Below are 26555 nucleotides of genomic sequence, written 5' to 3'. Positions count from 1 at the left end.
ACTGTTAGCCTCTTGGCTTGCTCTGCTGGCAGTGCCTGTCTTCAGGCCCCACCAATTCATTACATCTGGAATATGCAGTTGCTGTGTAGGCAACATAATCTCTGGCGATCTTCTGGGCTGCTGCATTTGGAAGTGATTTGTGACTCAAAAAGGCTGCAAATCAAGGAAAGTCTGAAGCGTTGTTCTCTTCTATTTCTGGCCACCCACTTCCTGAGCTGAGAAAGTGGATCTGGACAAGCTGAGGTGAAGTAAAACTGAAGTCAAGAAAGATGGTAGCCCGTAAGATGTGGGTGGCTGGGTGAGAAATCTCTTTATCCTTCTCAGCTTAGTGAGCTGTCAACTAGGGTGCCTGGGTGGAGCCTTGCCAGCCGCCCCTGCCCTTCTGTCTTCCTGGCCTGGCATCCATTTTTTATCTCTATATGGCTGTTCATCCCAAGCCTTGCAAGTGCCTGATGCATCTTTTACTGCTACAGACATCATCTTGATTTCTCAACAGGGGCATGATTTTGGTTTTTTATCTGCTAGAGACCAAGCTATATTTCTCTTTCTCTATTCCCAAGCTCATGTACCTTTTCAGAGAGTGAAGGCTCTTTATATAGTTTGAGTCCTTGGCCATTCTACTCCCCTTGAGCCACTGTCCCACTTCTCTTCTTACTTCTCAAATCCAACCAGATGGTGAACTTTCCCATCACATATTTCAACTGCACATCACCAACTGCATGTCATATGGTGATGTTAGAAACAGCTTCCCCTAATGATCCAGAAAAAGTCCCATTTTTCACAACTTTTTTTTCAATTACTTGGTTTTACACATGACTATTGCTTTCTATAAAGACTACATTTTTCAATCAATCCTGCTTCTTTTTTGACTCCCATCTCCCTGTGGTACTGTCTGCCTTCTACGTTCCTCTGCCCTCCCTCCCACCTGCCCCTATCTTATGGGCTGTGCCAACAGTGCAGCAGGAGGAATATCTGGAAGAAGTCCAATTTTGGTTTCAGATCATTTCTCTTCAACACACACTGGCCTCTGAAAACCAGATTCTGTTTGTCATTTGGTTTGCTCTCCCAGCACTGTATCATTCTGATGGTAATGTTGATAGATTGCAAGCTTGCCTCATAGAAAAATGCACAAGGTTTTCATAGGCACATTAATCTTAAAAGAAAAACTGTCAGATGCAAACAATACCCATATGACTGATGTTGTAAAGACACAAACTAACTCTTAACATTCATTCCCAAGGAATATTATCTTACATGGGTTTAAGTTGCCTTTAACTCCCTTCAAACACATGTATCTATGTTGCAGGGTTTCATGGCACCTAAAAAACTTGCTTTCCACACCAAAGTCTGGGGATGAATGACGTGTCTGCTCATTTGCTAAGTCTAAATAATAGTCTTGGTCACATGGCCATGTAAATAAGATCATAATCACAAGGAATACATAATTTCATTAGTTTTCACAAAATGTAATATAGGCTGTTCTTATGAAAAGCAAATTGAAAAGTTATTATACGCCAAGGAAAGGAACTCTGGTCTTCTCAAAACTCTAAGAAGTCGATAGCAGATTTGACATGCTGCCCAAACTCTTTCTTTAGAGGAAGCATTCCTATTTCACAAACAGATTTGTGGAAAATATTTTCCCATTTTGTTCTGAAATTAGCAAAATCTGTGGTGTCAATTAAATATCTGATATTGCCCTAAACATCACTTGCAACTGAGCCAGGCCATAATAAAAAGCGAGCTAGTAGCTTTTTATATTTTTTATTTTTTATTTTTTTTATTTTATTTTTCGGTTTTTCAATTACAGTTGTCCCATTTTTCCCTCATCGCCCCCCACAGCCCATCCCTTCTCCCGCAACCATATCCCTCCCCATTGTCCATGTCCATGAGTCATTCATACATGTTCTTTGACTAACCCCTTCCCTTATCCTCCTTCTCTCCCTGACCCCTCCCCCCATCGACTGCTATTCTGCTCTTTGTTCTATTTAGTTCTTTTGTTTGTGTTGTTCTTTGTTTCCTGTATTAGGTGATATCATGTGGCATTTTTCTTTCTTTGATGTTGAAATATTCCACTGTAATTAAACATCTGAAAAAAAAAAGAAAGAAACAGGCATTAAACTACTGTTAGAAAGTCACTAGACCAAAGAATATAAATAATTTCAAATAGAGGCTCCTGAAGAGCATAATGGGTTCTATGGGGGGGTATTCTCAACAGGGGCTTGAGCTATCATTAGAGTTTAGGACCACTGAAATTAATGAATGTAGATCATTCAACAGGAGGTTGAGGCTGTCACTGGGGGAGCCTGAGTTTGTTATTTAAAAATTTATGGACAAGGCTAGGCTCAGCCCTGGTACTGTGACCCCATACTACTCCTACAAGGTTGGTGTGAATCATAACCTGGGATGGAGGTGGCTAAGCTGATGGACTCCACAAAAAGATGAAGGCGACTCTGAACTCTTTCACACCCTCTGCCATGCCCTCATTTGGCATGGGGCTCTCCTCCCTGCTGTGACAATTCATAGCTCTCGGAGCTTCTCAGGAGTCCAGAGTCCTTGCAACCTAAGAAGGCAGCAGTATTTCTCAACTTCCAACTTAAGAAAGGACAATTTTATGCCTTTGCTTACATTCCAATGGCCATCCTTCATGGAAGTTAAATATCTGTGGTGTATTTAGCCAGACATGGTGACTGCTTATCTCCAATATTAGGAAAATATTGTGTAGAAATGGACACTTTCTAGGGTTAAAGCACTTTTACAAGACAATTTTACATTTTTTTAGGTCTGCAACTAAATAAATCATCACATTTAGCAGGCAAGGAGCAAGACTACCCTTGGGACATAGTTGGGCAATGGCTGAGCTGGCATGAGAACTAATATCTTCTGATTCCAAGTTCAAGGTATTTTCTAAAATGCTACATTGACTTCTGGTAGTAAACATAATGAAACTTATTGTGCTACTGTAAATGATTTTTATTTGCCACCAAGTAGCCTAGAGACCAAACCTAGTTCACAATAAACTTCTGACTAACAAATACAATAATGATTTCAGATCTATTTTAGTTAAGTCCTTTAAAAATATAAAGAAAACAAAGGATACTCTCCTGAGAAAATACACAGAGACAGTCTGACAATCAATTTTAGGGGTCTGTGGACCTATAATCCATTGCACCTGGGATCACCAGTTAAAAATTAATGGATGGGCAATTAAAATCTTCAAGTTAACTCAGGTATTCACTTTTTAAGTCATCTTCAAGAATTTCCTCTACCAAATATTTTTGAAGACAGGATTAATCAAATTTCCAGTTGCCTTTTATTATGCCCCCTACCAGCAGCCACCTCCTGGTGGGGGGCGGGTGCTAGTGAGCAGTCAACATATCCCAGATGGAAAGCTAGAGGGTGTACAGAAGACATTTAGGGCCTGGATTGCTCACTGACCAGAAATCAGTTCTGGGAAATTCTGAGTGGGAAACATATTGAATCTCACAGGAAGATTGAAGGCTCCTGAGTTGAGAACAGTGTCCACATCCCAATGTTGCCATCTCCTGCATAGTATAGGGAATAATTGTGCACTCTGAAGCCAGATACCAGGTTCAAATCCTGACTCAGCAACTTTCTGGTTTGTATGGCCAGGGACAAGCTGTCCTCTTTGTTCTTCAATTTCTTCATCTGTACAATGAGGATAATTCAAAAGTTTAGCCGTCAGATCTGTTGGAAGGTTCATGCAAGATAATGTGTACAAATGTTTGAAGCAATGACTTGCATAAAGAAGGTACATGAAAAGCTTCAGTACTTATTATCAGGGCCAAGAAGGAGTGTGTCTGGAGTAGTATGGTACCGGAGTGAGATGTTGGACACATTGCTTCAGTAACCAGGCTAGGCCTAATCTAGAGCTTTTGCTAATCAGCTGCTTTTGTAGACTCTGTGAGCTAAACATTCAAGTTTACACTTCATCCTACTTTAGTTGGTATACATCCCCTAAAGTATGGTCAGGTAAAGAACATTTAATCAATAAAGGATCTGTTTTCTTTATAAGCACTACACTGTCTCCTTCTTAGCCCACTTTAGCAGTTTATTTGCTCTGCCTGCAGTTGCGGAGATCTCTGAATATTTTATGCCACTCCTCTTGTGGGGGTAGGGGACAGTGGGCCTTGGTTATAACAATACTCACTTTGGAAGCTCAACACCAGAAACAGCTTATATTTCTATGTATAAATGGAATGTTACCTCTAAGCAGTTTTTAAACTTAAAAGCACTTAATCTTCATTTTTAAAATTTATTATTTTTTTCTTAACACAGGAACCCTTTCAACTCTTCTGCAATTCAGAGTTCCAATTCTGCTTTCATGACCTGAATTGTGAGTATAATGGAATGCAGGTTATTTCTAACTGGAAATATTGAAGTGCTCCAGGGACTTTAGCAGAAAGAAATGCTTAGAAGAGCACTCTTTTCTCTCTGGGCATGGCTGATATCCTGGCTGGGGTAACCATTTCTCCATGGGTGCTCTTGTTTGGGAAGTTCTGACATGGATGTGGAGATGACACATGACAACTTAGGAGCAATCCTGTTCCACTGGCAGTGAGATGACTCATAATGCCAAGATCCAGCTGGTCTACATGGCTGAGGAAGAGGGACATCTGCAGATACCTCTGTGGATACATGTTTAGGTAAAGCATGGGGCAAGAAGGAGTCCTATGGCTGATAACCCTGAAGGATGTGACATTGCTGTATCAGAGCTTCACACCAGGCTGTGAGTTCTTTCCTCAGCATGAGAAAGAACCTGCTGTGGTTATCATGAAAAATATAGTGATCTCTTTGCTGTCCATAATTACCTCAGACAAAATTTTGAGCCTAGAGATGAGGAAAACAAATGCAATTAGTCAATGTGCGATTCAAGAGGGAAAAACATACCCACAGATAAGGTTGTTTAATGCAAGACTATTACCAATAGGGGAAAAAATTTCCTCCAAAATGCCAGGCCATCACCCATCCTTGCCTTCCATTACATCAAAATTTGACTTTGTCATCATCATACAAAGTTAACATCTGAAAGCTATTACATGTTAAGCTTTCTTAAGATTTGAAACTTGTTTTATTTTATATCAGCATATCAATACATTTCTATAACCAATAACACCAATAAAGTAGTAAGGTCACCAAAAGATACTGAGTTAAATACTCCAGTAATGATATCCCATATAATTGCCACAGGTGACATGAACATTTGGGGAAAATATGATAGGTTATGCAGTTATGTATCTGAAGAGAAAGGAGACAAGTTCTTTAACAAAAACTGGAGAAGTGGTCTAAGAAAACTTTTCCCCAAGGATATCATGAAAAGAACACTGATGGACACATTTTTCAGTGTCTCCATGGCGACTGAGTAATAAAATCAAAACTAAAAAACTGTGTTTAATCTTACATGTACAGACTTAGCATCAAAATCTAGATCTATATAGGCATGTGAGCAGGAACTGTAGATCTGAAAATCACAAGAGAGCAGGAAATTGGTATTTAAGAGCAGAAACAGAACGTTTGACTCTGATCATTATTTGGAGAACCACTTAAGTTCAACCATGTCTGGAAACATGACAATAAAAGTTAAGAGCCATTTTGAGTTGACCACATAAGTTTTTCATTTTCCTGTACCCTAGACACTTAATGGAGTCTGGTGGCCTTGTTACCACTATCTTCCAGGCTCCCATAGTGGGAAAGAGACCAGGTATTGAAGTTAGGTTTGACAATGTCTGTAACAAAAAACAAAGAATGTTAACTCTCACCAAACTACTGTTGCCTTATCAAATTCATGTGATAACCCAACTTACCTAGAGGCAACCCTCAAACTGAAGGATATTAGGAAACCAAGCTATGCTCCAGCTCATGTGACTCCATGCTCAGGAAATTCAAGAAATGCCTACTGGAAAATTTATAGTTAAATTATAGTAGAAAGCTGTGGGACTGCTTTCTTACCTTGAACAGCTTCTGGAATAATAGTCATGGGTAAGAAATGTACTGGAATACATCATGGGGTACATCATGTGAAAGCTAATTCTAGATGCCATTTTTTCAGTAAGTATTTTGGTGTATATTGCTAAGAGGTGAGAATTAAAAAAAAAAAAGCTCAACACCATTACAGTTAATGATACTTTCTTAGTATTTTCTAAATTTGTCAGTGTTCATACTTTCATGGTTGATCAGTACATAAGTTTGTAGCTGATTTGTTTGACTCAGGATTATTGTTTTTTTCCAAAGAACCCTACCTTCTCATGATGTGCCCCAAATAGGACAACTTCAGTTTTGTCATTAGGCCTCCAGCAATGTTTCTGGCTTAATTTGCCCTAGGATCCACTCCTCTGCCTTTCTGGTTGTCCACGGTATATGTAGAGCTCTCTTCTAACACTATATTTCAAATAAATCAATATTTTTCCTGTCATCCGTCTTCATTGTCCAACTTTTGCACCTGTATGTAATAATTGGAATATGAGAAGATAGGTGATCTCACCCTTGGTTTCTAATGACACATCTTTACTCTTGATAATCTTTCTTAATTTTTCCATTGCTACCCTTCTGAGCCTCAGCTTTCTCTTGACTTGGTTTCAGACTCCATTTGAGTTAATGACTGAACCAAGATAAGAAAAATCTTCAATAATTTAAATGGCTTCATTGTCTGTGTTAAAGTTATGTATTTCTTCTATAGTTATGATTTATATTTTTTGGAATACTATACAGGTATTAAAATAGAGCATGAAGCCCTTGATGTACTGATATGGAAAGGTCTTCAGAATAAGTGAAAACAGCAAAGTGTAGAACAGTGTGCCCTTCACACTGTTTTTTGTGTAAGAAACTGGGAAAAAGACTGTGTCCTTATCTTCATGCATTTGCATAAAAACATACAAAAGCAACTCATAAAAATTGGTTGCTGTATATTTCAGGTAGGGAACAGGGCAAGATGTGGATGAGAACAAGACTTCTCAAAAGGTACCTTTTTATATCTTTTGAGCGCTAAGTCATGTGAATGAATTACTTATTGACAAAAATAAAGTTAAATAGAAAAAATGAGTGTCCATGGTCTCAAATGTCTATTGTCACCTCAGAGAAGGGAAGTCTTGAGAGGAGAAAAGATGGTGGCAGAATAAATAGCAGTGTTGTCTGCCTGCTCCCATTCTGGAAGGACTTGGAATACAAACACGGAGAGGAGTAAGTTAGTGCAGATTTCAGATAGCGCAAACAGGGAAGGGAGTGTGGGAGTGGCGTGAAAGAGGGCAGAAAACTCAGCTCGCGCTCTCCAAGCAGAGTCACAGGGCCTCCCAGCTGGGCATCTCTGCCACACCGCAACCAAAAAGGGCAGCTGCAGACTGGCTCATTAGCCAGGATCTGCTTGGAAGCTTCCCCCTGCCATAGGTGCATTGACCACCAAAGTACTGAAGGGGGTCAGTGAGAAGATTTGGTTGAAGGAGCATGAGGTGTGGGAAGACAGTGAACAGCCTAGACTGTAAGAAACTGTATGAACTCAGTCTAGGTGGGGACTCCCTTGGCTGGCAACCCTAGATGACAGCTCTGCACCCTGGGCACTTGCACCAAGGCTCCACTAAACAAAAAAGCAGGTCTGAGCTAGAGAGGGGGGCCCATAAAGGAAAGCTGCAGCAGAACTGCAGACTCGGTAGAAACCCCAGGCAGGCAAGTGGCACATGCAGGTGTAAGGCAGGGACGCAGGCCAGTGCTGCAGCTTGGAGACAATACAGAGACTTTTTTGGAGGAGCAGAAACAGAACTTGAAGCTGGGCAGAGACTATTGGCATGGGCACGCTGGCCCTCCAGCAGAACAGCGTTGCTAGACAAGCCTGATGAGTGCTGGGGGCTGCCTCAGGTCCAAGGGTGAGGGGACTCAACTAAGTGTGGCTTATAGCAGAGTGGCGGCAGGCCCATGAGTGAGAGAATAACAACCCTAGAATCAAGATAGATCTCCTTACAGCCAGCCAGCCAGGAAAGATTTGAAACCCATGGAATTTTGACCAGGGGCGGATCCAGAAAAAGAAGACAGTATCCAAAGGTTGTACTGGGTAAAAACTCTTCCTTTAATCCATTTCCCACCCTCTCTCTATCCTATTGTTCTTTAATTTTGTTTGTTTTTTTGTCTGTTTTGTTTACCCTCCCTTTCACACTAAACATATAGCATATAACTGCTATATAAACCTAACACTATACACTTCCACTTTCTCACTTCATTCTGCATTCTTCCCTCCCTATTTCCACATACAATGTAAATATTACTTACTGTCTCTTTTGGCCTTGACCATTTTTGCTACTATTATTATTCTATCATCTTCCCTCTCAAAAATCATCTTTCATTTAAAACAACTCTTATCTGTTTCTCCTATAGTATAATAGTCTTAACCTCTTTACATTTATATTAATACTGGTCAATTTGCTGCTGGTAGTGTGATTGTGGGTGGGGGATATTTAGGACAGTGTGGGTTTCTTGCCCGAGTTGTGTGTTCTCCACAAAAGAACTCAAGACAAGGTGGGCAGAGTGCCTCTCAATCAAATAGCCAGAGGGAAGGATCCACCAAAGAGTAACTGAAATACAACCAGACAGCTTAAACAAATGTCATAAAGGGCATCTCAAGAGCACCAGACTCAGGAGATAAAAGAGACTGCACCACTGAATTCCCCAGGTCTCAGATGCAGAATCTCATATCACAAAGGTGGGAAATCAAAGCAGACAAATATAAGGAACAAAAACAAACAAGAACCATTCAACATGGGGAAACACAGAAACAACCTCCCAGTGAAAGAAAAGAGGAATCCCCAGAAAGAAACATATGGGACAGACATAAACCAACTATCAGACGTGGAATTCAAAAGAATGGTTATAGAGAAGCTCAATGAAATTGACAAACTCAAAGAAAACTAAAACAAACTCCAGGGGAACTACAAAGAACTCCAGGGAAATGACAAAAAATCCAGGGAAGCTACAAGGAATGTACAGAGAACTACACCAGCATAAAAAGGGATATAGAAACTATCACTAAGAACCATGAAGAAATGAAGAATACAATTTTTGAACTGAAGAACATAGTGCAATCAATCAAAAGCAGGATAAATGAAGCAGAAGATCAGATCAGTGAGTTAAAGGACAATGTAGAAAAAAAAAATTCCCAGACAATACAACAAAAGGAAAAAAGATTGAAAAAGAATGAAGAGGGTGTAAGAGAACTGCTGGACAACATGAAACAAACAAACAAAAAATTCAAATCATAGGGATACAAGAAAGTGAAGAAGAGGAGCATGGGTTAGAAAATCTAATTGAAAAAGTATGACAGAAAATTTTCCTAACTTAATAAGAGAAAAAGTCATGGAAGTCCAAGAAGCACAGAGGGTCTCAATGAAGATGACCCAAAAAGGCCCACTCCAAGGCACATCATAATTAAAATGGCAACATTCAAAGACAAAAAGAGAATCCCAAAGGCAACAAGAAAAACATCAAATAACATACAAAGGAGCTCCGATAAGACAGTCAACTGATTTCTCAACAGAAACACTATAAGCCTGAAGGGAATAGCAAAAAATATTTCAGTCAATGCAAAACAAAGGCCTACAACCAAGAAAACTTTAACCAGCAAGGCTTTGTTTCAAAATGGAAGGTAAGATAAGAAGTTTCACAGACAGAAGAAGACTAAAAGAATACACCTCCACCAAACCAGCATTGCAAGAGATGCTAAAGGGTCTGCTTTAAGAAAAAGAAGAACAAGAGAAAGGAAGAGGAACACAGGTAAAGGGACATGAATAAATACCTGTCAATAATAACCTTAAATGAAAATGCTTTAAATGCTCCAATCAAAAGAAACAGGGTAGCAGAATGGATTCAAAAACATGACCCACATATATGCTCACATATATGCTGTCTACAAGAGAAAAACCTCAAAACAAAAGATTTACATAGACTGAAAGTGAGGGGATGGAAAAAAGTATGTCAAGCAAATGGACATAAAAAAAGCTGAGGTGTGAATACTTATATCATACAAATGGATTTCACAGCAAAAGCCATAAAAAGAAACAAAGAAGGGCATTTCATAATACTGAAGTGAACAATCAAGCAAGAAGATATAAACCTGGTAAACATATATGTACCCAACATAGGAGCACCCAAATATATAAGGAAAATACTAGAAGATTACAAAAAAGATATCAAGAGCAACACATTCATATTAGGGGACTTTAACACCCCATTGTCAACAATGGACCGATCTTCGAAGCAAAGAAACACCAAGGATATACAGGCATTGAACAACACACTAAACCACATGGACTTAACTGATATATATTGAACTTTTTGCCCCAAAGAAGCAAAATATACATTCTTTTCAATACACATGGGATATTTTCAAAGATAGACCAAATGAACACAAAACAAGCCTCAACAAATTCAAGAAAATTAAAATTATATCATGCATCTTCCTAGACCACAATGACTTGAAACTAGAAATCAACCTCAAGGGAAAAAATCAAAGACATTCAAACTCATGGAAAATGAATAGCATGATATTAAATAATGAATGGGTTAACAATGACATCAAGGAAGAAATCAAGAACTTTATGAAAGTAGTGATAATGAATGCACAACAGTCCAAAACCTATGGGACACAGCTAAAACAGTCCTGAGAGGAAAGTTCATAGCAATAAAGGCCTACCTGAAAAGGACAGAAGAATCTCTATTAAAAAATTTAACCCTACAGCTACAAGAACCAAAGGAATAACACAAACAAAGCCTAAGGCATGTTGAAGGAAGAAAATCATCAAGATCAGAACAGAATTAAATGACATAGAGACTAAACAAACAACTTAAAAGATCAGTAAAACCAGGAGATGATTCTTTTAAAAGATAAACAAAATTGACAAGCCTTTAGCCAGGCTCATCAAGAAAAAGAGAGAGAAGACCCAAATAAACAAAATCAGAAATTAAAGAGGAGAAATCACGACCAATATCACTGAAATACAAAGGATTATAAGAAATTAATACAAATAACTATATGGCAAGAAACTTGACAACCCAGATGAAATGGAAAAATTTCTAGAAACATATAATCTTCCAAAACTGAATCAAAAGAGGTAGAAAGCCTAAACAGAAAAAGTGTGGAATTGAAACAGTAATAAAAAAACTCCTGGCACAAAAAAGCTCTGGACCAGATGGCTTCACAGGTGAATTTTACAAATCATTTAGGGAAGAACTAAGCCTACCCTTTCAAACTATTCCAAAAAATGCAAGAAAAGGGAAAACTCCCAAAACCTTTTTATGAAGCCAGTATTACTCTAATTCCAAAACCAGGTCAACACAACAAAGAAAGAAAACTACAGACTATGATCACTGATGAACATTGATGCTAAAATCCTCAACAAAATATTGGCAAACCAGATCCAGCAATGCATAAAAAGATGATACACCACAATCAAGTGGGATTCATCCTGGGGCGCAAGGACGATTTAATATTCGCAAATCAATACATATAATACATCAATTAAACAAAATGAAAAACAAAAATCACATGATCATATCAATAGATGCTGAAAAAGCATTTGATAAAGTACAACACTCACTTATGATGAAAACACTCAGCAAAATGGGAATAGAGGGACCATACCTCAACATAATTAAGGCTATATATGAGAAATCTGAAGCCAACGTCATACTCAATGGACAAAAACTGAAAGCATTCCCTGTGAGATCAGGAACAAAGCAAGGATGTCCACTCTCTGCACTCTTATTCAACATAGTCTTGGAAGTTCTAGCCACAGCAATCAGACAAGAAAATAAAAGGCATTTAAATTGGAGAAGAAGTACTAAAACTATCATTATTTACAGATGACATGATAGTGTATATAGAAAACTCTATAGACTCCAGTAAAAAACTACTTGACATAATAAGTGAATTTGGCAGAATAGCAGGATACAAAGTTAATATACAGAAATTAAAGGCATTTCTTTACACCAACAATAAAATATCAGAGATAGGAACTAAAAAAGACAAAACCCATTTACTATAGCAACAAGAAAAATCAAGTACCTAAGAATAAACTTAACCAAAGGGACCAAAGGGATAAAAGACCTGTACTCAGAACACTGAATAACACTGAAGAAAGAAATTAAGGAAGATACAAATAAATGGAAGCAAATACTATGTTCATGGATGGGAAGAATCAACATCATTAAAATGTCCTTACTACTCAAAGCAATTAATAGATTCAATGCAATCCCGATTAAAAAAGCAATGACATATTTCACAGACCTTGAACAAATAGTTCAAAAATTTATATGGAACCAAAAAGACTCTGAATAGCCAAAACAATTTTGAAACAGAAGAACACAGCAGGAGGAATCACAATCCCAGACATCAAACTATACTACAAAGTCACTGTGATCAAAACAGTCTGGTACTGCCATAAGAACAGACATATAGCTCAATGGAACAGAATAGAGAGCCCAGAAATAAACCCAGGTCAATATGGTCAACTAATATTTGACAAAGGGGGAAGGAGCACAAAATTGAGTGAGAAGAGCCTCTTCAATAAATGGTGCTGGGAGAACTGGACAGGAATGTGCAAACAAATGAAACTAGACCACCAACTTATGCCACACACCAGAATAAACTCAAGATGGATCAAAGACTTAAATGTAAGCTGTGACACCATAAAAATCCTAGAGGAAAACACAGGCAGGAAAATTTCAGATATCCCACATAGCAATATTTTCACTGATACATCTCCTAAGGCAAGGGAAATAAAGAAAAAATAAATAAACAAATGAGACTACATCAAACTAAAGAGTTTCTGCTCAGCAAAAGAAAACATCAGCAAGATGAAAAGGGAACCAACCATATGGGAAAACATATTTTCCAATGATACCTCAGGTAAGGGATTGCTTCCAAAATATATAAAGAACTTACACACCTCAACACTAAGATGACAGAAAGCCCAATTAAAAAACAGGAAAAGGACCCAAACAAACACTTCTCCAAGGAGGATACACAGAGGGTCCATTGGTACATGAAAGAATGCTCAACACCACTAGGCATCAGAAAGATGCAAATAAAAACCACAATGAGATACCATTTTACACCAGTCAGCATGGCCATGATCAACAAATCAACAAGCAACAAGTGCTGGCGAGGATGTGGAGAAACGGGAACCCCACTGCACTGTTGGTGGGAATGCAGACTGGTGCAGCCACTATGGAAAACAGTACAGAATTACCTCAAAAAACTAAAAATGAGACTGTATTTTGAACCAGCGATTCCACTGCTAGGATTATATTCAAAGAATCCTGAAATCCCAAATCAAAAAAACTTATGCACCCTTTGTTCATAGCAGCGCTGTTTACAATAGGCAAGTCTGGAAGCAGCCTAAGTGCCCATCTTGATGAATGGATAAAAAAAAAAACTGTGGTATATTTACCCAATGGAGTACTATGTAGCAAAAAGAAAGAAGTCACTCCTGCCATGTGCAACAACATGGATTGAACTAGAAAGAATTATGCCTAGTGAAATAAGCCAGGCAATGAAAGAAAAAATACCATATGATATCACCTAATACAGGAGACTAATGAACAACACAAAGAAATGAACAAAATTGAACAAGCAGCAGAATTAAAGTTATCAGGGGGGAGTGGGGAGCAAAAGAAGGGGGATATGCAGGGGAAGGGTCTAGTCAAAGAACATGTATAAATGACACATGGATATGGACAACTGGGTGGGTAATGACTGTGGGAGAAGGGGTGGGCTGGGTCGGGGCGGAGCAATGGGGGACAATGAGACAATTGTAATTGAAAAACAATTAAAAAATACATATGTAATTAACAGAAAGTCAATGTAATGAGTTTGGGTGGCAGCTGATAGTAATGCTGGTCTGTATTGGAGGGCACTGGAGGACAAAGATGGTGGGTGTCAGCATGGGGAAGACCTAGCTGTCTGGATGGAGCTTGGGCTTTTCCCAAAGCCTCTCTAATACCATTAAAGGGTTTTGAGTAAATAATTGAAGCTATCAAACTGCATTTACATTTTTCATTCAAATATTTCCTATGTGCCTAAAACACTGAGCCGGGTGCTGGGGTGCTGATATGAATACTACTGAATACCCACAATTCAGGTGCTGTCATTCCCCTGGGGGGGGGCATATAAACAAATAATTAGGGGCAATGTGTTGAGGACAGTACTAGAATTCTGAACCAGGTAACAGGAAACATGTTCAAGTCATCCATTTTATTGGGAGTCAGAGGCATGGGAGAGCCTCCAGAGAGGTGAAAATGTTTAAATAAAAGGTAGAGATGTGGATGGTTGGTGTTGTACAGATTTGGGGTGTAAGGGAGTGGAGAGAGTCCTGGAAACAGAAGTCCAAGTAGCAGGTGACCCAAAGCATTGAGGAAAGGCTGGTATGTGTTAGAATGGTTGTGTTTTCAGCATGAAAGAAAAGTATCAGTGACAACAGAATAGATAGAATTTGGGATGCTGGTAGTAAGGGGAGGAAAGAGTGAAGGAATATAGAGGGAAAAGAGTAGTACTACAATAATAGTCATGAGATGAGCAGAACCAGGAGAAAGAGCAAATCATCCTCCCAGGACTCAGGGTGAATGTGGCATTGTGGTGGTTGCAGTGAAGGTGGTGGTGGAAGTGATGGTGGTGGTGGTGGTAGAGGTAGCAGTGGTAAGTGGGAGCAGCAGTAGCAGGTGGGAGCAGCATGCTGTTGAAAATACAGAATAAAATCTCTAGGAAATGTCAGCTGGAGACATGATGTTGGGACCTTAGTGAGTATGGCCTTGGCTTTGGGGAACCACCAGTTACTAGCAGCTGGCTTGAGCCCTGGAAGGCAGACAAAGGGGGAATAGGCAGTGCTCATGAAAGTCAGAGCTAAAGGAAGCAGAGGTGATTCTGCCCATAGACCTCATCTATCTGTCCCCATGGAGGTCCTAGGAAGAACGTCCTCCTGCCTTTGTTTCCCACTTGTCCCCTGGCCTCTCCTCTCAGGTATCCTCAAAGAGTTACTTGGCTTTCCAATGGATGCTCCAAATACTGCACGTATTGGTGTGGGAGAGTGGGGAAAGCAGGGAAGGAGAACATCATGAAAGTACAACCCAACTCAGAAGTTTTTAAAAATAAGGTTCTATTGTTCTCCAGAGATAAGTAAGTATATTGGAAGCCAGCAGGTTTTATAGGCCTCCATATGTATAGGCCTCACTTAATCCTGTCTGCATTGCTGCCTCCTGAGACTGAACGGTTTGGCTGAAATAAGTGACTGGGTTGGTAAAACATGGGGTAGTCTGTGGGCTTTACTTTAAAACTGGTTTCTCTTTTCTATCCTAAAGGCTTGAAGAGAAAGGGCCCAGAGGTCTGAGAGGGGGGAAACCTAAAATATTCCCCTCAGACCAAATTAAGTATAGTGGGCAAAAGAGTTTTGGACAGGTGTGGCATGCCTTGCACACCTTCCTCCAAAGAGACTTTCTTTTCCCCCCTAATATGGGTCATTTAAAAATTAATCCCTGCCTTTTGTCATCTAGTGGTTATGGATTGAATGATGCCTTTTAACCCTATTGCCAAATCTGTTGCCCCCAGAATACAACAAGGATGCCAGCCCATTAAACCAAGCATGCCATGGTCTAGAGACAGCCAACTGACCTGGAGTCTGCAAGATTCTTCCCCATGTGGGAAGACCACCCTCCCCTCCACACCCCCACTCTTATTAGGGATTTCTGGACGCAAGGGTAGGTAGGACAATGGCCATGTCCAGCTTGAAACAGCTAGAGGAGCACGATACCTTCACCCATTGTCCTTTATAAGATTATAAAGAGTCTTAAGTCTGAGGGGAGTAATTGTTATTTTTTATTGTTATAAATAATTAATTAATTTTAAATAAAGAATACAGGAAAGGGTGAAGCCAAAGAACTTGTATGCACGGCCCATGGACATGAACTAAGGGGGGTGAGATTCCTGGGGGAAGTGGGTACTGGGCGGAAGGGAGCAAAGGGGGAAAATTAGAACTATTGTAACAACATAATTAATAAAATATACAAGAAAAAAATAATGTTCTGTTGTTCTCAAGAGATAAGTATATTGCAGGCCAGCAGGTTGTGGCTTGCATAAATTCTGCCTTAGTGAATAGCTAAAATTGTTTTACAATTAGCAGAGTAAAATGCTTGTCTGGGTGTCTATCCCCTCTTTGGAAAACCCAGGTCACAGCTCACTTGGCTTCCTCTTGATTTCTTAATATTTCACTAATTCTTCTTGAGAACCATAATAAGAATTATACAAAATATTAAAATTGTTATATATCATTACAGCAACCATCATTTATAGAGCAGTTTCTATGTAGCTGGCACTGTGCTAAGTGCCTTATCTTCCTGACCTCATTCAATCTTCTTGATGTCCTCAAAAATGAGTTCTATTGTGGTCACATTTTCCAGATGGAAAAACTGACATTCAGAGGTTTGATGATTTGCCCATAGGACGAAAGTCGTCGGGCCAGTTGTCTTCAGTCTGCACAGCCTGCATTCTGAAGTCCATGTCCTATCCCCCAGGATTTGAGCCTAAGCTAATCAATCTCTGGCACCCCCCCCCCCTAATTCCATAGCTGCCCTTTAATTTGCATTCTAGGCTTATCATGCATAGCTTCAGCTCTCTTTCCTGCTTTCTCTGTCACCACTTTCTGGGGTCCTGCTCCCTACCCAAACCAAAATGTTTTCTTTTCACCCCTGATTTTTCATGATCTTCCCTTTGCTCACCTTCTATTCTTTTCTGGCAGATGTTTCCTGCCCCTTCTCACCCTCTCCACTCACACCTGAAGGTCCGCTCAGATGCCAACTTTTTCCTGAAACACCAAGGCTGTGACTTCTTCTGGCTGGGAACTGTGCTTTACCTCTGATTTGCTCTGCTTCCAGTGGGGCTCAAAGGTTTTCAGTGCAGCACCCTTTCTGTCTGTACCAAAGGTGAATTCTCTGTTTGTCCATGGGCTCCAGAGAGCCAGGGAATTTTCTGACATCTGTTTTACCCTTAAAGTGGACAAAAAATATATCCTATGCCATGAAGAACCCATGCCTGTTTTGATATCAAAATAATGTTATTTTTCAAAATCATTAGGTGAAATTGTGATTTCAGGAGGATGTGTTTTCCTGGTGTCTGGGAGCTACCTGTATGCCACTAGCTGGAGATGCATACCCAAGTTTAAGAAACAGGTGACCAAAACATAAAGTCCATGCAGGGCAAAATTACATCTTGCTCTGAATGCCTGCATTGTAGAACTTCTCTATAATTGCTCAAGTGAGTTATATATTAACATGCACCTCTTAAAGAGCCTAAAATTATTTATTTCTCAGTAGATATGTTCCCCTTGTAACCAAAACTATTTGATTAATTTGCTCAATGAAGCTATGTTTTAGAGATGGTATAAGCTTACCAACACAGTTTATGTTCCCACGTTCTAATTTGTGGAATCCTTAGGAAGTTCTGTTGCATTTCCATTTCAGAAATTTACATATGTTGGGAAAAGAGCCAGATCACATTTTAAAATTGCTGCATTTGTCCCAGAGCCCTCCCACCTTGATATTTGTTGTCTTTCTCTTGTTTCTCAGATCCTAAGAGCCCTGATGCTAATCTGAGATGGTTCCACTGAAGCACACCCAGCCCCCTCCTTACTCTCACCCATCCTCCTGGTGACACAAGCTAAATTGTTTTCCTTTTGGAGGGAACACCCACCTGCTTAGAGCAGCTGCCTCAGTTGGGCTGAAGATGACAGGGAGGCTGGGAGCTGCCCTTACTTCCATCCCTGTGTACTTGGATAACAATAATTTTTATCTTCATGATTCCACCCTTATTTTTGGAGCAAGGAAACTTCTCTAACAAAACCACATAGTTGGCAAAGGAGGTCATGTATTTCAGGATCCCATTTAAGCTCTGGCACTGGATAGCCCTTCCTAGTTTTTTTCCACTGAAGCTCTTGTACTTCCACATCAGTAGTTATTAAATGTGGGATGCCCCCAGAAGTGGGGGTATCTCCTTGTGCTTTCATCAGCTCAGGGCAATGAGAAGAGGGCTTAGCTTTGAGATGTTGGCATCAACACTCCAAGCACTGGGGTGAGTGTCTTAAACCTGGATGGAGGTGTGGAATGGGAATCTGAGCAGCACTCTCTATAGTAAGAGCCTGACCACAAATAAGCAGAGGCTATGAGATGACTAAAGCACTCTGCCTAAATTAGTAAGGTACAAATGACATATAGCCTTTTTAAGAATAGAATATTTCACTTCACCAAAATTTTTGATTTGAAGTACGTCAGGGAATGGATGAAAGTTAAAAATGTGGGGCAACCTAAGAGAGATACATATCTGTGGGGAAATGGTAACTTGAGGTAAGCAGGGGAGTCACACCTTCCTCACTCTCACTCAGCCAGGGGTATTCCATCACAGCAGCAGCCTGCCTGTTCAGAGCAGGGAGACTGCCCCTTAATGCCAAGCTTGAGCCTTGGTTCACAAAGGATGGGGCCCATTCCCTAAGGGAACCCCTGGTGCTTCCTGTAGAAGAAAGAATATGTTCAAAAGACAAACAAGGAAGAAATGTGATCTACTTAAAACAAAAAAGCAAAAAAGTAAATATACAAGTAAAAGATCTTCATATCTCTGAAGAAAGGAGAGCTTGATATTATGGAAGGGAATGTCAGAACAAGCCCATGAATCCTGTTAGTGCAGAGCCAGCATTTCACAAAGAATCAGCTTCAGTAAGAACCACAGCTCTCCCATGGTTATGGGAAAACTTTTGGCCAACTATTGATGTCCTTCTCTGATTTCCCAAACAGGAGAGTTTACAGCTGCTGCTAAGTACCTCTGTCATTCCCCTCTGTTGGCAGCAGATCCTGTCTCCCCATGTGTGTCACTTCAGTGTCTTGAACCCAGCCCAGAGCAGTGCCTCAGAGCCACCACAGAAAGTAGCAAGCAAACAGAAACTCAGGAAAACACTTTAACGCTCTTTTCTTCTCAGAACATAATTTAATAAAGCTTGACTTATAAATATTTTGATTAGTAAATCATTCACTATATATCTAACAGATGTTCTATAAAAAGACAAAAATTAAAATGTATTAGTGTCTTAAAATATGGAAAAATAGCCCTGACCCACGTGGCTCAGTTGGTTAGGCATTATACCCAATGTGAAGGGTCACCGGTACAATTCCTGGTCAAGGCACATGCCTGGGTTGTGGGTTTGGCCCCTGGTTGGGGCATGTTTCAGAGGCAATGAATCAATGTTTATCTCACATTTAAGTTTTTCTCCCTCTCTTTCTCCTCCCTTTACATCTCTTTAAAAAATAAAATAAATAAATATGGAAAACGAATTCAATGAAAATAATGGCCACTGATTAACCACCTCTTGTTTTTAAGTGTTGTTTTAAGCATAATTGGGCCACTTAATCCTTACTATGACCCTATCTGGTAGGTGAGCCCACAGAGGCACAATAAGTTTAGGTCTCAAGTAAGTAGGAGAGCCTGGATTCCAACCCAAGAATTTAGAGCAATAGAAAGCCTTCACTTGTCAGTATTATGCTTTCATGTAGTTGGGCCATTTTCTGAGTTCAAGGTGCATCTTCATTTTTGGACCTATAGATACTGACTCTCTGTGTGGCAACTTCACAATGAAACACACACACATTCTTACCACAGGTAGTAAGTAGCTCTAATAAAGTGTGATCATAAATTTCTCCAAGTTTACCATCATTTTAAATATTAGAGACACAGAGAAAAGTTCTAAAGGCACAATGAAAATAGAGAGCCAATGAAGTAAATCCCCATTCCCTCTATGATGAAAGACAGTGTGAGCAGTCTAAAATGACAAAGAACCTCAAGCCTAGAGTGATATTAAACTATCAAACTCACCTAAGTCTATTTGTCCAATTAAAGCTCTGCCATAAGCCAAGCCAATTCCACCACCCTTCTTCCAGAGTTACCTATGTATGCCCTAGTTAAAAGAGAAACTAAGATGAAAGTGCCAGATTTGTTCTGCCTAAATCAGTTGGCTGACATTGCAAACACATGTCCTGCACATGCAAAAACCAGTCCTGTGCAGACTGACCTGGGTTGTATATTGTGAAATGTGATTACAGAAGAGAATTTAAACTAAGCAGGGTCTTGTCTCAACCAGAGGTGTTATTACAAAAACTGAAATGTATGGCACCTCTGACACTGCCCTGTCATAAGGGAACAAATATCTTGCCTGTTGTCCTATCAAGATGCAATATTCCAAATGCTGAGTATTTTCTAGTTGGACAAATATTAATTCAGTTATCCACTTTGCCAACATCGCAATGCTTAGAAACCCTGTAAAAACTCATTTTCTTAGCATATCCACTTGTAAAGTCTACAGTTCTGTAGCCATATTCAGTATCTGTTATTGCCTTGTTACCACCCTATAACCTTTAAGCTGGCTGTTGCTAAGAAATGCTACATTGTTTTAAAGGCATTTTAGTTTTTATTGTTATTGTTATTATTAATTTTCATATACCTTTAGTTTAACATTGACTTAGAACATAGTATAAACAACATGCTTATTAAAGTAGATCAATATAAAGAATTTTTTACAAGTCTGATGCAGTTTCTAAACTACACATTTTAAGATCTCCTCATGAGGTGCCCATGTAAGATTTTTAAAAATAAGTAAGACCTAAAAATCTCATGAGAATTAATGCATTTATTCTCTTAGTCTTAGTAGTCACTTAGAGACAAAATTTTATAGCTAGAAAAGATTTTTAAGACCTGCACATTAAATGTCAAGAACATTAAAGTCCTGCAGCAACAGACTAACACTCAGATTTCTTGAAACTTGTTTCAAAATGAAATGCAGTTTAAATTTTGGGATATGCATAAGCTTATAAAACAATAAAAATCAAATCAAATAAAGTGGTCTAAACCTTAATGTTTATTACCAAAGTGAGGCTAATAAAAATGAAAATGAATTTTATTTTCATTGATTTTGGAGACTATAAAGAGAACAGGTGAAACATTTTTCTTTCTTTCTCTTCCCTCTCCCCCTTCTCCCACTTACCCTCCCCGCCAGGATACTTAACATTTCTATCTTTATCACAAGCCAGTGACCTGAGGGGAAAGCAATTCTCAGATCTAAAATGCAACAATGCCACAGCCGACGTGACAAATATTTTTTCCTCCAAGGTACATGGCAATCAAATAATGTTAACAACAGCAGTAATCATAAAAATAGTAAACTATGTCTACTGATTGAAGCATGTCTTCTGCTACTTTACGTCTAGAGAGCAATGTTGAAACAATGTGGAAAGTCCAATTTAACTTCCACTTCTTCAGGTAATGCAATTATTTTGACTCACCCATAGAGCACTGTTCATGATTCATTGCCACCTCGCTCCAAAGTTGATCTTCTTCAGTACAAGTAGTTGAGTCAATCCCCATCTCCTTTATGCACCTCCCAAACCTCAGTTCACTGAGCAGATGGCTCCACTTAACCAGGAGGCTGTGATCACCTGTGTGAGAGCAGGGAGACAGAGGGTTCTTGTTTTAAAAGATGGCAATCCAATAGCAGCAAATTGAGACTGAGAAGACAGCATTCTCCCTTTTCAGCAGTTTCAAGAGGGATGAAAGTGACAGTATAAAATGCACAACAAAGACTTTTAGACGTGGATTTAAATATTTGTGTCACGTTATGATTTCCACAGAAGTGACTGAGGCCAGTCAGTTGCTAGTCAGTCTTGCCTGAATCCCTGAAAATAGTTGCAAAGCAAGAAGCATTGCTTTACATTGTTGCTCCCCTAAATCAGAGTCTCCTACTTTAATGTGCTTTAGAATCACCTGGGCAGCTCTTGAAATTCAGATGTCCAGGCTGTATCCTGACAAACTCAATCAGAATGTGGGGTGATACCTAGGAATCAGGATCTTCCAAGCCTCAACTCTCACCCCTGCACCTGAGACTAAAGTGCAGCCACCAGGAGAATCAGTATCTTCAAGAAACCTTTATATAAGCAGGACTAACTGAAGTGCTCTGTATTCTAAGGCATAAAAACTAAACATTGATTTACTAAACATTGAAAAACTAAACATTGGCTTACTGCATCAATGGGGACGAGCACTCAGTCCGTGGTTGTGATGGGAGTCTTTTCCTGTATACAATCTACAGACCCTGTCTAATATTTTCCATACTGGGCAATGAGATCACAAACTCCAAAACACTAAATCAAAACCGGAGGCATTACGGGCCTTCAATAAAACTCCATAGCTCATACACGGGGGGGGGGGGGGGGGGGGGGGCGGCGGGGAAGAAAATTAAAACCACCACCAAGCCATGGACATACTATACATGTATGTATACATAGCAGGCTTTGGGATACTGAAGCAATTAAAGAGAAAAAGATATTAAGCTATAATTTGTTAAAAGTGACCAGTGAGACTGGCAGTAAAAAGTTCCTCATGAATAAAAATCCCAGTTGTGCCTGAAGAAAGCTTATCATACAAGACACTTGATTTCTGACAAGGAAAATGATTCAAGTGGCATTGGAGGAGAAATAACATAGATATATACTACAAAAATAAAAATAAATGAACACGAAGGAGAGTCTACTTTGAGAACAATCCACAATTCCAATGGATTTCAAGATTTGAGCTTACGCTTAACAAAAAAACCTGCAACCCTGAAACAAATCCTTTATTTCAAAATAGCAATGCTTCCAAGTTGTATGCTGTATACAAAAAATAAAGTCTTAACATCTAATTATGAATGACAGTCTTAAGCATACAAAAACAAGTAAGTGGAGAGGGGGACAGTACTCCTGATTCACTGTCCCTTGGCAGGAGGAGGAGTTGGAAGCAGTCTGTCAGGAGATTGCAGTGTTCCTCTGTGCCCAATGTATTATTTACAACAATCATTCTGCAAACCTCTTAACTACCCCATTTCTAACACTTGAATTATGTTTTTGTGTATGTGTGTGCTGAAGATTAGAGAGAACTGATCTATAATAAGAAATCAAACAAATCCAGCTAAACCAGGACTGGCTGGACATTGTCTCTAATTTCAGAAAAAGCTCTATACATGTGTACTTCAGTTTTCATGTCCTCCATCCATTCTCCAGGTTCTATGTCCATGGAGGATCAGAAATTTTCAAGGTTAGTACACCTCAAGCTGGTTCCAGTTAGACTGGATGCTGTGGATGGCTCACATGTGTCAATATTTGCAGCACAGCAAGTCTGATTCTGTAGGCAGCAATACCCTGGTCCACTGTTGTCTTTGTGAACCTTGGTTCCCTTAGGAAATGCCACTTCTTTCCTTTGTACCCCTGTGACTACTCTTAGATTTCTCCTTTTCCAAGTACCCAACCCTGTGCAGGAAATATATCCCATGGACATTTTTAAGTTTTCCAAATATTTCCATTTTAATATTGCTATTTAGACTCAGCACTGCCATATAAACATTTTTTTGAGAGATCATTGCAAAGGTGGAATTTTGGCCAGTGCCCAAAACCTTTGCAGGCTTTTATTATTGATGTGTTAAAATAAAATAGATTTAATTAGACAATACGGGTCATTTACTATAAGGGGAAATTTGCAATGCCCATTGCCAGGGACAGGAGAAAGACACAGGAGCAATAAAGGATACCAAAATTTTGCACTCATGAAAATATTCATGTGATAATGACAAGGACACCACTCCTTCAGAAGACTCATAGAAATCATTTCTACAAAAATGGTACTAGTTTCCTGTAGTGTTGTTTTTTCTTTTTTTTTACCATCCGAATACCACATTTAAAATATTCTACTCCAAAAGGAATGTTATAAATGTAGTAGTCAGATCCCTGCATTGCAGGGTAGAAAATACCTTAGATCTTTGTTTACAACCCTCTGTTTCTCTGTTTATTTCCAGTGAGGGTTTCTCGGTAAATCTGTTTTCTAATTTTTTTTCCCTAGGCTACTGAATGAACACCGGGAACTGTTTTGTTATTGATGCAGAAAATATTAATATATTGTTGCTTATCCATTTCATTTCAAGAAAATTATAAAAAAATATTTGCTTCTCCTCGCTTGCATTTCTAAGGACATTCTCTGCGGCCAGCAGCCAAATGAAGTCAAAATCAGCGAAATCAGCGCCCCACCTCACCATTGCAGACTTGACCAGCTTTCCATAATAAAAATTTCCAGGCTAGGGAATAAAATACGAGGCTAGGCAAAGAACTTTAAGCACATCATAGTCACAAGCAAGCTGAGCAGCCTAGGACTGTATTTCTCGTTCTTGGGGCTCTGTTTTAATGCTAGTTGGTACAATACTCAACACCTTCCATTTGGGGTCTGGGGAGGATGTATGTCCCAATCCGGAGCGGCAGATGCCGGGGGCAATGCCTCCACCACTCTTCTCTGTGAGGCCTCTGGATGGGGAGGACGCACTGCCCCGCGCTAGTGGGCTGTCCACAAAAGGGAAATTTTAACCTGGAGTCCTCCTCTTTCCTTCTCCCCATCCCCTTCACCCCTGCGATTCCGGTTTCCCGCGAGTTAGTTCACTGTTCGCGTGTTCCCCTAAGGCTTACAGTTCCCAGATCAACTCTTCCAACCGTTTGTCTCCCAGCAGCTAGCCACTTCTTACTCATTACGCTTCTCAAGTGTGGAGCGCGGAATCTCTTTGCAAAACTGTGGAGGGGGGAATAGAAGGGGCACAATATAACCAGGTGTACAAAGTGCATTTTTAGCCTGCGCTACTTTTTTAAAAAGTAAAGTTAAAAATAAAACGAAGGGGTTCGGTTTAACTTTGCTTTCCAACCACATGACTCATCGCACAGTGCTTTTAAAATCGTAACAAAAGCGTAGGATTTGAACTGAGCCAGGATGCACGCTGGACCGTAGCTGGCGCCTCACGGTGAGGCGCGGCTGTCTGGGAGGACCCCAGGATCCTGACCTTGTTCACCGGCGGGAGGCTGGTGAGTACCAGTGTTGGCTGTGCTCTGCCGAGGGTTCTCCCCGACGCTCGCTGCCTGTGTTTCCTGTGCTCGGCTCCTTCCTTGCCGCTGAACTGAAAAACGCCGAGCGGGCTGTTGCTCTTTCCGCCCTACCGAAGGTTTCTTCGGAAGGCCTTGAAATGCAAGGGTACTGGAACACCCTGGTTTATTGTGACTGGAAAGTTTCATTTGCACACAAATAATTATCCTAAAGAGTTCCATCAAAAATCAAAGAGACGAAGGAGAGACGAAGTGGGGTTGACTGTCGCTCCAAGGACGACCTTGTCATCAAAACTCTAGAAGTCTTAAGATTCAGGTACTGGGCTCAGGAGTCAAACTGCCAGAGATTATTCACCGCAAAACAACTCCTGTTTCCTCTTGCCCCAGTTCTTAAGAGGGCATGCACCCTTTTCCTGCCTCCTCTTTGCCTCATGCGTTTGGCACAGACCTTGCCTTTCCCTTCTCTGTCTTGGGAAAACTGGATCGGTTCCGGAGGCCTCTAGGGGATTTTCAAATCCGTCCTCCACCTCTCTGACCATCCAGCTCCAGCTGAACGCGTCAAGTCCCAGGTTCTGTCGCGCGTCCTCATCTAGGAGGGCATTGTGCCTCTGGGAGCAGTTCTTCACCTTGTTTCACGCTGCACCCAGGACGCTCAAGACAATGGAGCCAAATCCAGCCAAACAGGGCACAGGCGAGACTTTTACCTCCAGCGCGCTCAGCGCCGGCGACTTCGCCGTTTTCGGGTCACGTGGAGGACCAAGCTGCAGCCCGACCTTTGGACCACCTCTCATCTACCCTAGCCAGCCTCCGGAACCCGCAGAGCGGGTCCTCGGGCCTACAGGGGGCGACAAACTGTAAGCTTTTCCCGAGGCTGGCCTTGATTCGGCTGCGAAGAGGGCTTTGTGGTTCCGGCACCCAACTGCCTATGGAGGGGTGGGGAGTGGGAGAAAGGTGGGATGTGAAATAAGGGCCGACAGACTCTGACACCCCACAGAGCCCCCAGGCGCAGTTTTCTAACCATCTGCTCCAGCACCGACGGCCTTCGCGGTGGGGAGTGGGGAGATGGTGCTGTTCTGGACTGCACCTCCTTGCCAGAGCCCAGCGTTCTACTGGCAGATGTGGCGTGATGTTCCCTGAGAATAGTTGGGGCGAACCAGCTCTCACAGAAGTATCACCGGTTTTATTATCTCTTCTCTGAGCGTTCCTGTTTACTTCTCTCCTACAAGGGAATGAAATAGCTTTAGCTGTTTCACCTTATCTCTGGGATGCACTAGGTTATGCATACTGCGGTTCCCAGACCCAGCAATCAGCCTTTTTGATATTCAGGGTGACTTGAAATTCGGCGGACAAAAGTCTAGATCAGGGACAAATAGGGTACAAATAACCTGGACAGAACTGGGCGGGGCGCCTCACACTGTGCACAGCCTCAGAGAACCCCACAGCCAGCACGTAATCAATCTTCTGCTCTGTATCTTTGCAGAACTCTTGGCTCCGGTTTGCCCACCGTATTTCAAGCTATCCTTTTACCCTGTCTTTACCCCGACCCCGCGCAGTCAGGTACTGGCCTAGTCTTCTCAAAAGTACCTGATTCT

General features: G+C 40.6%; 1 long non-coding RNA gene across 1 annotated transcript; it reads right to left on the bottom strand.

Annotated features, from left to right (window-relative positions):
- Positions 1-1963: 1963 nt before the first annotated feature.
- Positions 1964-25684, bottom strand: LOC150003090 (uncharacterized). Its single transcript, XR_016512650.1, has 3 exons — positions 24924-25684; positions 21361-21513; positions 1964-2086 (listed from the first exon to the last, which is right to left on the bottom strand). It is a non-coding gene; the product is annotated as an uncharacterized LOC150003090 (long non-coding RNA).
- Between the last annotated feature and the right edge of the window lie 871 nt (positions 25685-26555).

This window comes from Furipterus horrens, unplaced genomic scaffold (genome assembly GCF_987537825.1).
Source record: "Furipterus horrens unplaced genomic scaffold, mFurHor1.1.pri manual_scaffold_8, whole genome shotgun sequence".
In the NCBI taxonomy this organism is placed as follows: domain Eukaryota; kingdom Metazoa; phylum Chordata; class Mammalia; order Chiroptera; family Furipteridae; genus Furipterus; species Furipterus horrens.
The sequence above is the reverse complement of the archived record's forward strand: the minus strand, read 5'-3'. Positions and strand labels throughout refer to the sequence as shown.